The 14,353-nt window shown below is 57.0% G+C and overlaps 2 non-coding genes and 1 pseudogene across 2 annotated transcripts; all 3 read left to right on the top strand.

Annotated features, from left to right (window-relative positions):
- Positions 1-7,851: 7,851 nt before the first annotated feature.
- On the top strand, positions 7,852-9,760 carry LOC124608908. Its single transcript, XR_006979456.1, has one exon. It is a non-coding gene; the product is annotated as a small subunit ribosomal RNA (ribosomal RNA).
- Positions 9,761-10,111: 351 nt separating this feature from the next.
- On the top strand, positions 10,112-10,266 carry LOC124608369. The gene has a single exon (XR_006979036.1). It is a non-coding gene; the product is annotated as a 5.8S ribosomal RNA (ribosomal RNA).
- A 176-nt stretch (positions 10,267-10,442) lies between these two features.
- Positions 10,443-14,353, top strand: part of LOC124607539 — a 7,695-nt pseudogene continuing 3,784 nt past the window's right edge.

The following is a 14,353-nucleotide window of genomic DNA, read 5'->3' as shown; positions in this document are numbered from 1 at the left end:
CCTAGTGGCGCCTCCACTTCCTCTGCTCCTAAAAAGGCTCCACCCCGCCCCCCATCCCCACCCCAAAATGCCATGGACGTCTCCCCACCAGGCCCCGCTCCCTCCTCCTCCTCCTCCTCCCCACCCGGTCTCTACAAATATCTCCTGTCCCGTCCCGATCCTTCCTTCCTCGAGGCCCGGAATCTCTGCCTCCTCCTCCGCCAACATTTCCCTGGCGCCCCCATCTCTCTCCTTACTCCCAGACGGGATTCTGTTCTTATCTCCTCCCCCAGCCCAACCCTCCATACTGACATCCTCTCCCGCCTCCCCATCACCCGTTTTGGTCCTCACGCCACCCTCACCCCTGCTCCCTCCCCATCTCCTACCCGCCAACCCCAACCCCCGCGTCGCCCGCCGACCCTCACCGCCGTGATCACTCGGCTTAGCCCGTCGATCACGGAGGAGGAGGTGCTGGCGGAGCTGAAGGCTCATCCCACCCTGGAGGTGCGGGCAGTCCGCCGCATTTTCAACGCAACCGGCCCCACCCGCGTTATGCGGGTTTTCTCTGAGGACGCCCCCTCCATTGACCGTCTCCTGAAGGAGGGTGCCCTCCTCTTCAATCAGCGGTTCAAGGTCGACCCCTCCCGTTCCCCCCCTCAATCCCTGCGCTGCCAGAGATGTCTGCGCTACAATGCACATCCAACAGCAGAGTGCCGCGAGGCCCCCACCTGCCCGCATTGTCGGCAAGCGCACTTCCTCCGGCAGTGCTCCAACCTCCAATCCCCTCCCTCCTGTAATACCTGCAGCCTCCCCCACCCCACCTACTCCCAAAAGTGTAAAGCCCGACCCCCTCCCACCACTCCTGAACTCACCGTACCTGTCCGTCCCCTGGACGCCCCCACCTCTTCTGGAAATTCCCTTCGTCCCCCCCCCACTGCTGAGGACATCATCAGGTTCCTCACCATTGTCCTCCAAAACGTCCATCCCTTTCAGCGCCCCCACACCTTACAACAGATCTCCCTCGCCGCCCGTTCCATATTCCAACTTAAAATGTACGCCACCTTTTCCAATAACCAGGCCCATTTCACCTTCTCCCGCCTTGACACCCTCGTATAAGTCCTTATCATGGCGCGACAGCATCGTATCCTTTTCAACAATATCCGCTCCCTTCCCGCCAACAAGAACCTCTTCCTGCACACCCTTGCTACCCACCGTGTGGATGCCTTCCTCCTCAATGAAACCTTCCTCCAACCCCACCACTCCATCCACACCTCCCCCTATCTCCTCCACCGCTCCGATAATCCCCTCCCAGTTGCGCGTGGCGGAGTTGCCATTGGCCACCACCGCCAGATCCCCGTTCGGCTCCAGCCTCTCCTTCCCGACCCCACCGAACACCTGATCCTTAGTCTCTTCTTCCCCGGCCTTACCATTACCTGTGCCACCATCTATGTCCGCCCCAACGCCCCTCTTCCTTTCGACTTCCTCTCCCACATCGACCGTACCTTCTCCTCCTATGTGATCGCTGCCGACCTCAACATCCATAGTCGCTCCGCTGCCCAGTTACGGCGGTGGCATCGGTTCCTCTCCTCCCTTCAAGGCGACCTCATCCCCATCCCCCAGCACACCCGTCCCGAATCCAACTCCACTCCCGATGTTATCCTCTCCCCCCCAACCTCCTTGGTCGCATTACGGTGGATATCCTGGAGCCTATTGGTAGCGACCATCTCCCTGTCCTCCTCACCGTTTCAGACGGCCGTCGCCCCCGCCCCGACCCTCGTCATGACCCTCCCCCTAAGTACATCCATGACTATTCCTGTGCCAACTGGAATGCCTACCGGGATACCCTCTCCACTCAGGTCGATAGCCACCCTCTCGCCTACCGCCGTCCCGATGATGTCACCCATGCCGCCTCCTTTCTCCAGCAGACCTTGTCTGAGGCCGTGGAGGCCCACGTCCCTACTGTTGCCATCCACCCCCACCGTCCTACCTTACCACCACAGGCCGTCCTCCTCCTCCGTGAATCCCGTCGTCTCTACCGTGCCTTCCTCCGCACGCGTGACCCGGACACCCTACGACGCCACCGGCAACTACAGCGACACATTCGAAATTTGCTCGCGGCCAAGAAACGCCGGGACTGGCGACAGACATGCACCCGTTTAAATGCTACCCTCCCTATAAACTCGTCCAAGTTCTGGACCGCCTTCCGTCGCCTTACCGGAACTAAACCCTCCCCCTACTATCCTCTTCTCCACGATGATCACCCCTTCCCTGACGCCCTTAGTAAGGCCAATCACTTTGCCTCCTACCTGTCCGATGTGTTTTCCATCCCTGATGATCCCCAGTTCGATTACTCCCTCTTCCCAGATATCCGCGATCGAACTGACACCTCTGTCCCTCCCCTCGCTCCTGGTTTCCAGTACTTGGACAACATTCCACACACGGACCTTAATGCCCCCATCACCACACAGGATCTCATCGATACACTCCGCACCAAACGCAACACCGCTCCTGGTCACGATCGTGTTACCTACCGTCACCTTCGTGAAGCTCCTGTCTCTTTTCTCTCCACCCTGGCCAGGCTCTACAATGTAGTTCTGTCCACCGGTTACTACCCCGCCCTGTGGAAAACCTCCCGTATCCTCATGTTCCTCAAACCTGGCAAACCGCCGTCCGCCGTCTCCTCCTACCGTCCCATCAGCCTTACCTCGGTCTTCAGCAAGGTCCTGGAATCTATCCTCACCCGCCGCATCCACCAGCATCTCCGCCAGCACCGCCTCCTCCCCGTTACCCAGTGTGGCTTTCGGCCGTCCTTCTCTTCCGACGATCTTCTCCTTCACCTCACTCATCTCCTTTCCGAACAGCTCAACTCCCGTCGCTCCGCAATCTTCCTCTCTCTTGACCTCGAACGCGCATATGACCGCGTATGGCATTCCGGTCTCCTCTTCAAGCTCCAAACCTTCTCCCTTCCCATTAACTACGTTCGTCTGATCGGTTCCTTTCTCTCCCGCCGTCCTTCCCATGTCACCATCCATAATACCGATTCCTACACCTTTTTCCCCTCCGCCGGTGTGCCCCAAGGCTCCGTCCTCTCCCCCTTTCTGTACCTTTTGTACACGGCGGATATGCCGCCGCCGTCACCCCCCGTCCACCTTCTCCAGTTTGCCGATGACACCGCCTTCCTTGCCCTTGCCCCAACCCTGCAACGCTCTCAACGCCTTCTCCAATCCCATCTTGACCGGTTCACCGCTTGGTGCAACCAGTGGTTGCTCAAGGTCAATCCTTCCAAAACCCAGGCGATCATTGTAGGCAAAACCACTCCCTCCTTCCGCCTCCTTGATTTCTATCTCACCGTTTATGGCCGTCCCATCGCTCTCACCCCCGCCCTTAAGTACCTTGGCGTCACCCTCGACCGTCGCCTCTCCTGGACTCCCCATCTCCAGACAATCCAAGCCAAGGCACGTTCCCGACTCCGTCTCCTCAAACTCCTTTCCGGCCGAACGTGGGGTCTGGACCCCTCCACCATCCTCCACACCTATAAGTCCCTTATCCGCCCTATCCTCTGTTACGCCCATCCAGCCTGGATCTCCGCCCCCCCTTCCTTTTATAAATCCCTCCAAATCCTTGAACGCCATGCTCTCCGCCTTGCCTATCGCATCCGTCTCCCTTCCCCCACGCGGATCCTGTATGACCTTATCCCCTTCCCCCACCTCCTCCTCTTCCTCGAAAGGATACGAATCCTATACACCTCCCGTAAACTCGATCCACCTCACCCGCTCGTCTCCCCGGTCCTCTCCCATTCCCGCCCGCTGCCGCGCCTGTACTCCCATGTCCCACCCGGTCTCCATCTCTCCACCCTCCTTACCCTCTCCCAAGGTGGCTTCCGCCAGCTCCCCCCCCCCCCTGATGATGTCCTCCTCCCCTGCATCTACCCCTCCTATCAACTTTGATACTCCCCCCCCCTCCTGTGTCCTTTCCTTCAGGCACCCTCCCTCCCCCCCCTTTTCCCTTCCCTTCTCTTTCCTTTCCCCCCTCCCTCCTACCCTCTCCTCCGGGCTTCACTCCCCCTTCCTCCCTCCCCCTCTCTCCTTTGCCCATGGCATCTCTGCTCTCCCCTCTCCCATTTCCCCTTCCTCCTCCTCCACCTCCTCTCTTGGCAGGTCCCCGGACTCGTACACGCTGAGTGGACATTCGCGCGCCGGAGATCATCGCCATCAGTGTCTCGTGAGTGCCGTCGTGTTTCGTGTTCAGTGTTCCCGTCATACTCCATCGTTCACCTGTGCCATCGCCATCTTCAGTGTTAGTGCGTCGTGACAACAGTTTGTAGTGAGTTTTCGTCAAGTGTGAACGGCTCCGTGTTTGTCTTTATGTGTCTACTGTTTTATTACCCACCGTTATGTCACATTTGTGTATTCTATCTGTTCTATCTTTATCTCCTCTACGGCTGAAGAGCGGCGTACCATGCTGCTGACAGCCTGCCTGTTTGTACGGGTTTGAAAATAACAATAAAGAAAAAAAAAAAAAAAGAGTTATGTCCAATATGCGACATTCCCGCTGTCCCTATACATGAGCTGCGAGCTGTACCACTTACGAGCTACAGACGCGATCGCGTTGCTCTCTGTACGAATGCCGATGCTGAGCGGTCAGATAGGAGGCGCTCCATCCATGTCGGTACCGGTGGGCGTTGCACTCGCAGTCGCAAAAACGTACGGCAAGTATATTACTCGGAAGAGTTAATGACAGTCCAAGCCCCCCTGCGTGGGGAGAGTCTTTCTAGGCCATGACCCACCGGAAGGGCGCAGCGTCCCCCACCCCAGAGATGTGACGTCACACTATCGGTATTGACGACTAGACTGATTGCTTATAATCACTTGCCATACACCGGTGGAAGCTGCCGAGACGAGTAGCTACATAGCGGGCTCGCCCTGTCACTAATGTACAGAGATACAACAGTTTCGACTGGAACCGGATTAAACGTATACACGGCGCTGATTAGTAATAGATAGAGCCATCAGAATACAGATAATATATACAACTGTCCGTATACATGCTAAAAGACTCTGCTCACAATCACAACCACACGTCAGCCACACACTCTTATCACACACTACTCTCTGCCTGTAACACGCACACAGACAATATGTAAGCACCAGCATGGAACAACACCCAGTGCATCCTCTCCGCCACATTAGACAATCCACACTGTCATAACCAGACTGGGAGGTCCACTCAGAAAACAGAATATCCCACCCTTCCGACAACCACCATTGCTCAGCTAAGCCACCAACACCCACACATGTCCTACACAGGGGTGCACCCAACATCACAATACTGCCTCCTGTCACAGCACGCAAACAATGGCAGGAATGAAAGACACAGGTCTGCCACAAGCATGGAATCAGAGCGCCGGCTGTCATGAGCCAAAGGTGCATCCTGACGTGGCAAATCAGATGATGCCGCAGGCATCCACTTACTATAATCACAATCAACCAACCGGCCGCCCCCCCCAATACACCTTTCCTTACAACAATGTGTACCTTAACCTAACCCATACCGTGCCTTAACCTAACCTATATTGCGCCTTAACCTAACCTATATTGCGCCTTAACCTAACCTATATTGCGCCTTAACCTAACCTATATTGCGCCTTAACGTAACCTATATTGCGCCTTAACCTAACCTATATTGCGCCTTAACCTAACCTATATTGCGCTTTATCCTAACCTATATTGCGCCTTAACCTAACCTATATTGCGCTTTAACCTAACCTATATTGCACCTTAACCTAACCTATATTGCACCTTAACCTAACCTATATTGCACCTTAACCTAACCTATATTGGACCTTAACCTAACCCATATTGTACCTTAACCTAACCCATATTGTACCTTAACCTAACCCATATTGTACCTTAACCTAACCCATATTGTACCTTAACCTAACCCATATTGTACCTTAACCTAACCCATATTGCGCCTTAACCTAACCTATATTATACCTTAACCTAACCTATATTGTACCTTAACCTAACCTATGTTGTACCTTAACCTAACCCACATTGTACCTTAACCTAACCTACATTGCGCCGTAACGTAACCCATACTGCGCCTTAACCCAACACACGTTGGGCCTTAACCCAACACACGTTGGGCCTTAACCCAACACACGTTGGGCCTTAACCTGCTCTGTAATTGTCATACGATGCGTTAAATTAGTGTAGTGATGCCTAACTGCAACCCCCGCAATATAGTTTGCTACTCGCATTGCCCGGTCCCCAGTGTATCGCTTCATGTTTAACACCTTGCAGCTATACACTGTAATGTGGATGGCAGCAGGACGTACATGCTCAATGCCCTTCGCAGTTGTTCATTGGCATTCGCATGGCGAAGCACGTACCCTACGCTGTGGTACGGCCTGTGTCAACTGTCCGCTGATGTTGTACATCCAAATCACACACTGTACTGCACATTGGTCCTCATGTACTGAATGATACATCGTGGTACATGTGACCGTACAACGACTGCGCCAACAACGGCGAACCATGCGTTCCAAATGTTGTGCACTCAGCTACATGTCATCTCCCTATAAGAGCTGGATTGCAGTGTGGTATGCCCTGGATGGCGATCAGCGTGAGCCGTCTGTTGATGTAGTGGCGCGTGTTGTCAGACGTAGTCGTCTCTTCTCACACACCGTTATAGCATGGTGCACTGCGTTCCACATCTGCGACATGCGACAGAGGCCGGTTGACAGTCGTTCGCGCAATGGACATCGCATACGTACGGGGGCCACCTTCCACGTGTTCGCGAAGCGTGCACATGTTGTTGCATGTATGTGGGCAGACATTGTGTGTCGTGACACCTGACACAGGCATGCAACAATCGTTGAATTTGCAAATGGCGATGGACGTCTACGTTTGCTGGTGACGTTACGCAAATGAACAACTGTTAAACCGTTGTGGTGCGGTTGTTCTCGCTAGAGGTGAATCAGTGATGGCGACGATCGGTTGAGCTACCAACCGGTTGTTTCAGCGATACCCACCATGCCCACGAACGTGAATGACATCTGGGTGTGAAGCGATACGCGGCGGTGGCTGGGTGGGACCGTCCCCGGCCGGTGAGGGGGGGCCTCCCGGCGTGCTGGCCGCGCGGTGCGTGGGCACACGCACTACAGCCGGCTGGTGGGGGCGGCCAGTGGCAGGCGCGCCGGCCGACGGAGGCGGCAGGCGGCGCAGCTGCGCGCCGGCGCACCCTGCACGCGGCGCCGTGCGGCCAAAGTAGGTCCTCGCGGGCCCGGTGCGAAGCGCGGTGGACATCTGCAGTGTGCTGGTTCGGTTGAGGACTGTGTGCGCTGAGGATGCGCCGCCGCACGGCGCTCGGCGCCGCGACGCCGTCAGCTGCTCGGTCGCCTCTGCGGTTCTCGCAGGTGGTTTGTATCGCAGCTGTGCGGACGTGTTGGCGCGTGCGCTGTGCTGGAGGAGTTCGCTTCGGCACCCAAGTGGGGCTTTTGTCCATCTGTGGCGCTGGCGTTGGAGCTGCCGGTCACCGTAGGTGGCGCGTGTTGTCTCCCGCCGGCAATGCCACGACAGCACGCTCCCGGGCCTCTGTCGGCAGCGGCAAGCTCAGTTGGGAGCACGGGTGGTCGCACCTAAAGCGTCTACTCGCCAAACTCCGGGCGATTGCGCCTCTCTCGAACCCGACCAAGTACTTAGGACGGCGCTGCGCGCCGCCGGGTCCTGAGAGGGTTTCGAGGTGTATTGTGCAGGGGAGCTCAGCCTCCTCCTGTTTGCAGAATAATTGAGCGGACGCTTGCCTGTTCGCGCGGGCCCCCGGGACACACTCCCGGGCGGCCGGCTGCTCAGCTCTAGTTGACGCAGCTCCCTGGTTGATCCTGCCAGTAGTCATATGCTTGTCTCAAACATTAAGCCATGCATGTCTCAGTACAAGCCGCATTAAGGTGAAACCGCGAATGGCTCATTAAATCAGTTATGGTTCCTTAGATCGTACCCACGTCACTTGGATAACTGTGGTAATTCTGGAGCTAATACATGCAAACAGAGTCCCGACCAGAGATGGAAGGGACGCTTTTATTAGATCCAAACCAATCGGTCGGCTCGTCCGGTCCGTTTGCCTTGGTGACTCTGAATAACTTTGGGCTGATCGCACGGTCCTCGTACCGGCGACGCATCTTTCAAATGTCTGCCTTATCAACTGTCGGTGGTAGGTTCTGCGCCTACCATGGTTGTAACAGGTAACGGGGAATCAGGGTCCGATTCCGGAGAGGGAGCCTGAGAAACGGCTACCACATCCAAGGAAGGCAGCAGGCGCGCAAATTACCCATTCCCGGCACGGGGAGGTAGTGACGAAAATAACGATACGGGACTCATCCGAGGCCCCGTAATCGGAATGAGTACACTTTCAATCCTTTAACGAGTATGTATTGGAGGGCAAGTCTGGTGCCAGCAGCTGCGGTAATTACAGCTCCAATAGCGTATATTAAAGTTGTTGCGGTTAAAAAGCTTGTAGTTGGATTTGTGTCCCACGCTGTTGGTTCACCGCCCGTCGGTGTTTAACTGGCATGTATCGTGGGACGTCCTGCCGGTGGGGCGAGCCGAAGGCGTGCGACCCGCCTCGAGCGTGTTCGTGCGTCCCGAGGCGGACCCCGTTGCAATCCTACCAGGGTGCTTTTGAGTGAGTGTGTCGGTGGGCCGGCACGTTTACTTTGGACAAATTAGAGTGCTTAAAGCAGGCAAGCCCGCCTGAATACTGTGTGCATGTAATAATGGAGTAGGACCTCGGTTCTATTTTGTTGGTTTTCGGAACCCGAGGTAATGATTAATAGGGACAGGCGGGGGCATTCGTATTGCGACGTTAGAGGTGAAATTCTTGGATCGTCGCAAGACGAACAGAAGCGAAAGCATTTGCCAAGTATGTTTTCATTAATCAAGAACGAAAGTTAGAGGTTCGAAGGCGATCAGATACCGCCCTAGTTCTAACCATAAACGATGCCAGCCAGCGATCCGCCGCAGTGCCTCCGATGACTCGGCTGGCAGCCTCCTGGAAACCAAAGCTTTTGGGTTCCGGGGGAAGTATGGTTGCAAAGCTGAAACTTAAAGGAATTGACGGAAGGGCACCACCAGGAGTGGAGCCTGCGGCTTAATTTGACTCAACACGGGAAACCTCATCAGGCCCGGACACCGGAAGGATTGACAGATTGATAGCTCTTTCTTGATTCGGTGGGTGGTGGTGCATGGCCGTTCTTAGTTGGTGGAGCGATTTGTCTGGTTAATTCCGATAACGAACGAGACTCTAGCCTGCTAACTAGTCGCGTGACATTCTTCGTGCTGTCAGCGATTACTTTTCTTCTTAGAGGGACAGGCGGCTTCTAGCCGCACGAGATTGAGCAATAACAGGTCTGTGATGCCCTTAGATGTTCTGGGCCGCACGCGCGCTACACTGAAGGAATCAGCGTGTCTTCCTAGGCCGAAAGGTCGGGGTAACCCGCTGAACCTCCTTCGTGCTAGGGATTGGGGCTTGCAATTGTTCCCCATGAACGAGGAATTCCCAGTAAGCGCGAGTCATAAGCTCGCGTTGATTACGTCCCTGCCCTTTGCACACACCGCCCGTCGCTACTACCGATTGAATGATTTAGTGAGGTCTTCGGACTGGTACGCGGCATTGACTCTGTCGTTGCCGATGCTACCGGAAAGATGACCAAACTTGATCATTTAGAGGAAGTAAAAGTCGTATCAAGGTTTCCGTAGGTGAACCTGCGGAAGGATCATTACCGACTAGACTGCATGTCTTTCGATGTGCGTGTCGTGTCGCGCAACACGCTACCTGTACGGCTCGCAGTAGCCGTGCGCCGCGTGCGGAACCACGCGTGCTTCTCAAAACTAACGGAAATGATGTGTGGTACGAGCGCTGAAGCGCTGGAGCGGCTGGCCTGCGGCACCTGGCGCCTGGCGCCGGTTTTGAATGACTTTCGCCCGAGTGCCTGTCCGCTCCGGTGTGGAGCCGTACGACGCCCATCGGCCGTGAGGCCGTTGGACACAGAACGCTGGAACAGGGGCCGCCACACGCCTACGTCCCGCCTATGCAACTGTCTTGAAAGAGACAGTGGAAACTAAGAAAAGATCTCCCAGGACGGTGGATCACTCGGCTCGTGGGTGGATGAAGAACGCAGCAAATTGCGCGTCGACATGTGAACTGCAGGACACATGAACATCGACGTTTCGAACGCACATTGCGGTCCATGGATTCCGTTCCCGGGCCACGTCTGGCTGAGAGTCGGCTACGTATACTGAAGCGCGCGGCGTTTGCCCCGCTTCGCAGACCTGCGAGTGTCGCGGCCGCCTGTGGGGCCGGCCGCGTCTCCTTAAACGTGCGATGCGCGCCCGTCGCCTGGCGGTTCGCATACCGGTATGTACTCGGTAGCGTGCACAGCCGGCTGGCGGTGTGGCGTACAACGACCTCAGAGCAGGCGAGACTACCCGCTGAATTTAAGCATATTACTAAGCGGAGGAAAAGAAACTAACAAGGATTCCCCCAGTAGCGACGAGCGAACAGGGAAGAGTCCAGCACCGAACCCCGCAGGCTGCCGCCTGTCGTGGCATGTGGTGTTTCGGAGGGTCCACTACCCCGACGCCTCGCGCCGAGCCCAAGTCCAACTTGCATGAGGCCACGGCCCGTAGAGGGTGCCAGGCCCGTAGCGGCCGGTGCGAGCGTCGGCGGGACCTCTCCTTCGAGTCGGGTTGCTTGAGAGTGCAGCTCCAAGTGGGTGGTAAACTCCATCTGAGACTAAATATGACCACGAGACCGATAGCGAACAAGTACCGTGAGGGAAAGTTGAAAAGAACTTTGAAGAGAGAGTTCAAAAGTACGTGAAACCGTTCTGGGGTAAACGTGAGAAGTCCGAAAGGTCGAACGGGTGAGATTCACGCCCATCCGGCCACTGGCCTCTGCCCTCGGCAGATGGGGCCGGCCGCCCGCGCGGAGCAATCCGCGGCGTGGTCGTGTCCGGGTGCCTTTCCACTCGCCGCGGGGTGGGGCCGTTCCGGTGTGCGGTGGGCCGCACTTCTCCCCTAGTAGGACGTCGCGACCCGCTGGGTGCCGGCCTACGGCCCGGGTGCGCAGCCTGTCCTTCCGCGGGCCTCGGTTCGCGTCTGTTAAGCAGAGCCCCGGTCTCCTGGCTGGCTGCCCGGCGGTATATCTGGAGGAGTCGATTCGCCCCTTTGGGCGCTCGGGCTCCCGGCAAGCGCGCGCGTTTCTTCCCGGATGACGGACCTACCTGGCCCGGCCCCGGACCCGCGCCGCTGTTGGCTCGGGATGCTCTCGGGCAGAATAATCGCTCCCGTCAGCGGCGCTTCAGCTTTGGACAATTTCACGACCCGTCTTGAAACACGGACCAAGGAGTCTAACATGTGCGCGAGTCATTGGGCTGTACGAAACCTAAAGACGTAATGAAAGTGAAGGTCTCGCCTTGCGCGGGCCGAGGGAGGATGGGGCTTCCCCGCCCTTCACGGGGCGGCGGCCTCCGCACTCCCGGGGCGTCTCGTCCTCATTGCGAGGTGAGGCGCACCTAGAGCGTACACGTTGGGACCCGAAAGATGGTGAACTATGCCTGGCCAGGACGAAGTGAGGGGAAACCCTGATGGAGGTCCGTAGCGATTCTGACGTGCAAATCGATCGTCGGAGCTGGTTATAGGGGCGAAAGACTATTCGAACCATCTAGTAGCTGGTTCCCTCCGAAGTTTCCCTCAGGATAGCTGGTGCTCGTACGAGTCTCATCCGGTAAAGCGAATGACTAGAGGCCTTGGGGCCGAAACGACCTCAACCTATTCTCAAACTTTAAATGGGTGAGATCTTCGGCTTGGTTGGTATGCTGAAGCCGCGAGCAAACGACTCGGATCGGAGTGCCAAGTGGGCCACTTTTGGTAAGCAGAACTGGCGCTGTGGGATGAACCAAACGCCGAGTTAAGGCGCCCGAATCGACGCTCATGGGAAACCATGAAAGGCGTTGGTTGCTTAAGACAGCAGGACGGTGGCCATGGAAGTCGGAATCCGCTAAGGAGTGTGTAACAACTCACCTGCCGAAGCAACTAGCCCTGAAAATGGATGGCGCTGAAGCGTCGTGCCTATACTCGGCCGTCAGTCTGGCAGTCATGGCCGGTCCTTGCGGCCGGCCGCGAAGCCCTGACGAGTAGGAGGGTCGCGGCGGTGGGGGCAGAAGGGTCTGGGCGTGAGCCTGCCTGGAGCCACCGTCGGTGCAGATCTTGGTGGTAGTAGCAAATACTCCAGCGAGGCCCTGGAGGGCTGACGCGGAGAAGGGTTTCGTGTGAACAGCCGTTGCACACGAGTCAGTCGATCCTAAGCCCTAGGAGAAATCCGATGTTGATGGGGGCCGTCACAGCATGATGCACTTTGTGCTGGCCCCCGTTGGGCGAAAGGGGATCCGGTTCCTAATCCGGAACCCGGCAGCGGAACCGATACAAGTCGGGCCCCTCTTTTAGAGATGCTCGTCGGGGTAACCCAAAAGGACCCGGAGACGCCGTCGGGAGATCGGGGAAGAGTTTTCTTTTCTGCATGAGCGTTCGAGTTCCCTGGATTCCTCTAGCAGGGAGATAGGGTTTGGAACGCGAAGAGCACCGCAGTTGCGGCGGTGTCCCGATCTTCCCCTCGGACCTTGAAAATCCGGGAGAGGGCCACGTGGAGGTGTCGCGCCGGTTCGTACCCATATCCGCAGCAGGTCTCCAAGGTGAAGAGCCTCTAGTCGATAGAATAATGTAGGTAAGGGAAGTCAGCAAATTGGATCCGTAACTTCGGGATAAGGATTGGCTCTGAGGATCGGGGCGTGTCGGGCTTGGTCAGGAAGTGGGTCAGCGCTAACGTGCAGGGCCTGGGCGAGGTGAGTGCCGTAGGGGTGCCGGTAAGTGCGGGCGTTTAGCGCGGGCGTTGTCCGCTCTCGCCGTTGGTTGGCCTCGTGCTGGAAGGCGGTGCAGGATGCGCGCGCCTGCGCGGCGTTCGCGCCCCGGTGCTTCAACCTGCATGCAGGATCCGAGCTCGGTCCCGTGCCTTGGCCTCCCACGGATCTTCCTTGCTGCGAGGCCGCGTCCGCTTTAGCGTGCTCCACCGGGGGCGCGCGGGTGCGCGGATTCTCTTCGGCCGCCATTCAACGATCAACTCAGAACTGGCACGGACTGGGGGAATCCGACTGTCTAATTAAAACAAAGCATTGCGATGGCCCTAGCGGGTGTTGTCGCAATGTGATTTCTGCCCAGTGCTCTGAATGTCAACGTGAAGAAATTCAAGCAAGCGCGGGTAAACGGCGGGAGTAACTATGACTCTCTTAATGCTCACATGATTCGTCATATACGGATCCTCTCGGTCCACTCCTTAGCACCCTTGGGTGTCGAGTGGATGATGGTTCGCTTAGCCTCTCAGTGGGAAATCCTAGCTCTGGCCTTCACGTGGCGGGAGTCGTGAAGGGAGCCGAGGGGAGGCACAGAATTCTGTGTCTTCCTAGAGCTCTCTGACCGACAGAGTGGGGTGAACCTTCGGGGCTTGGGGGTTGCCTGCCCCCCTGCCTCTTGTTTCAGCTGGCCCCAACACTCGTAATAGATCAGGTTGCGGTCCTCCCACTGGAGGAGCCGCGCCAGTTGTTGGGCCACCAGCTGACGTCGCCAGTCCGGGTCGTGACGTCTTGCCGGCTTTCTAGTGCCCCGAGTGCAGTCGGAGTTTCGGCACCAAGACTGGTCTTGGTGTGCATCGCCGCAGGGCTCATCCTGGCGCAGTGAACGCAGAAATTAACATCCAGAGGGCGAAGGCCAGGTGGTCTAGTGAGGAACTGTTACGCCTGGCCCATGCAGAGGCAGTGCTAACACTCGAGGGCACCCGGTTCCTGAATCAAGAATTAGTGAAGATCTTCCCGCACCGCTCACTTGAATCCATTAAGTGCCAGCGTCGTGCGGGAGCTTACAGGAACCAGGTCGCCGAGTTCGTTGCTGCTCTTTCTGCCTCTGCAGAGCGACCTCGCCCCTCTGATGCTGCTGCACCCCCTGCTGGGGCTTCCACGTCTTCCCTGACTCCACCGTCGTTAGAAGATCCTGTTGACCAGGCCATCTGGTCAGCCTTAGCAGCCTTGCCATCGTCGGGTCCGAAGTACCGCTCAGTTGACGACATCTTGGCGCTGGGACACAGTGCATCCAGGCATGTCATTATGGGCATGCTGCCACCTGTTCTTGATGCCTTAGGTAGCAAGGAGGCATCCCACAATCCCGTTGCCTCCAAGCACATGTCCCAGCCACCTGAGCGGAGACGAGCTCGTCGCAGGTGGGAGTACTCTGTGTGCCAACGCGCGTTCTCCAAAAACGCGGGGCGG

The sequence above is a fragment of the Schistocerca americana genome, chromosome 3 (assembly GCF_021461395.2).
Source record: "Schistocerca americana isolate TAMUIC-IGC-003095 chromosome 3, iqSchAmer2.1, whole genome shotgun sequence".
NCBI lineage: Eukaryota > Metazoa > Arthropoda > Insecta > Orthoptera > Acrididae > Schistocerca > Schistocerca americana.
This window is presented reverse-complemented; position numbering and strand designations above follow the sequence as displayed.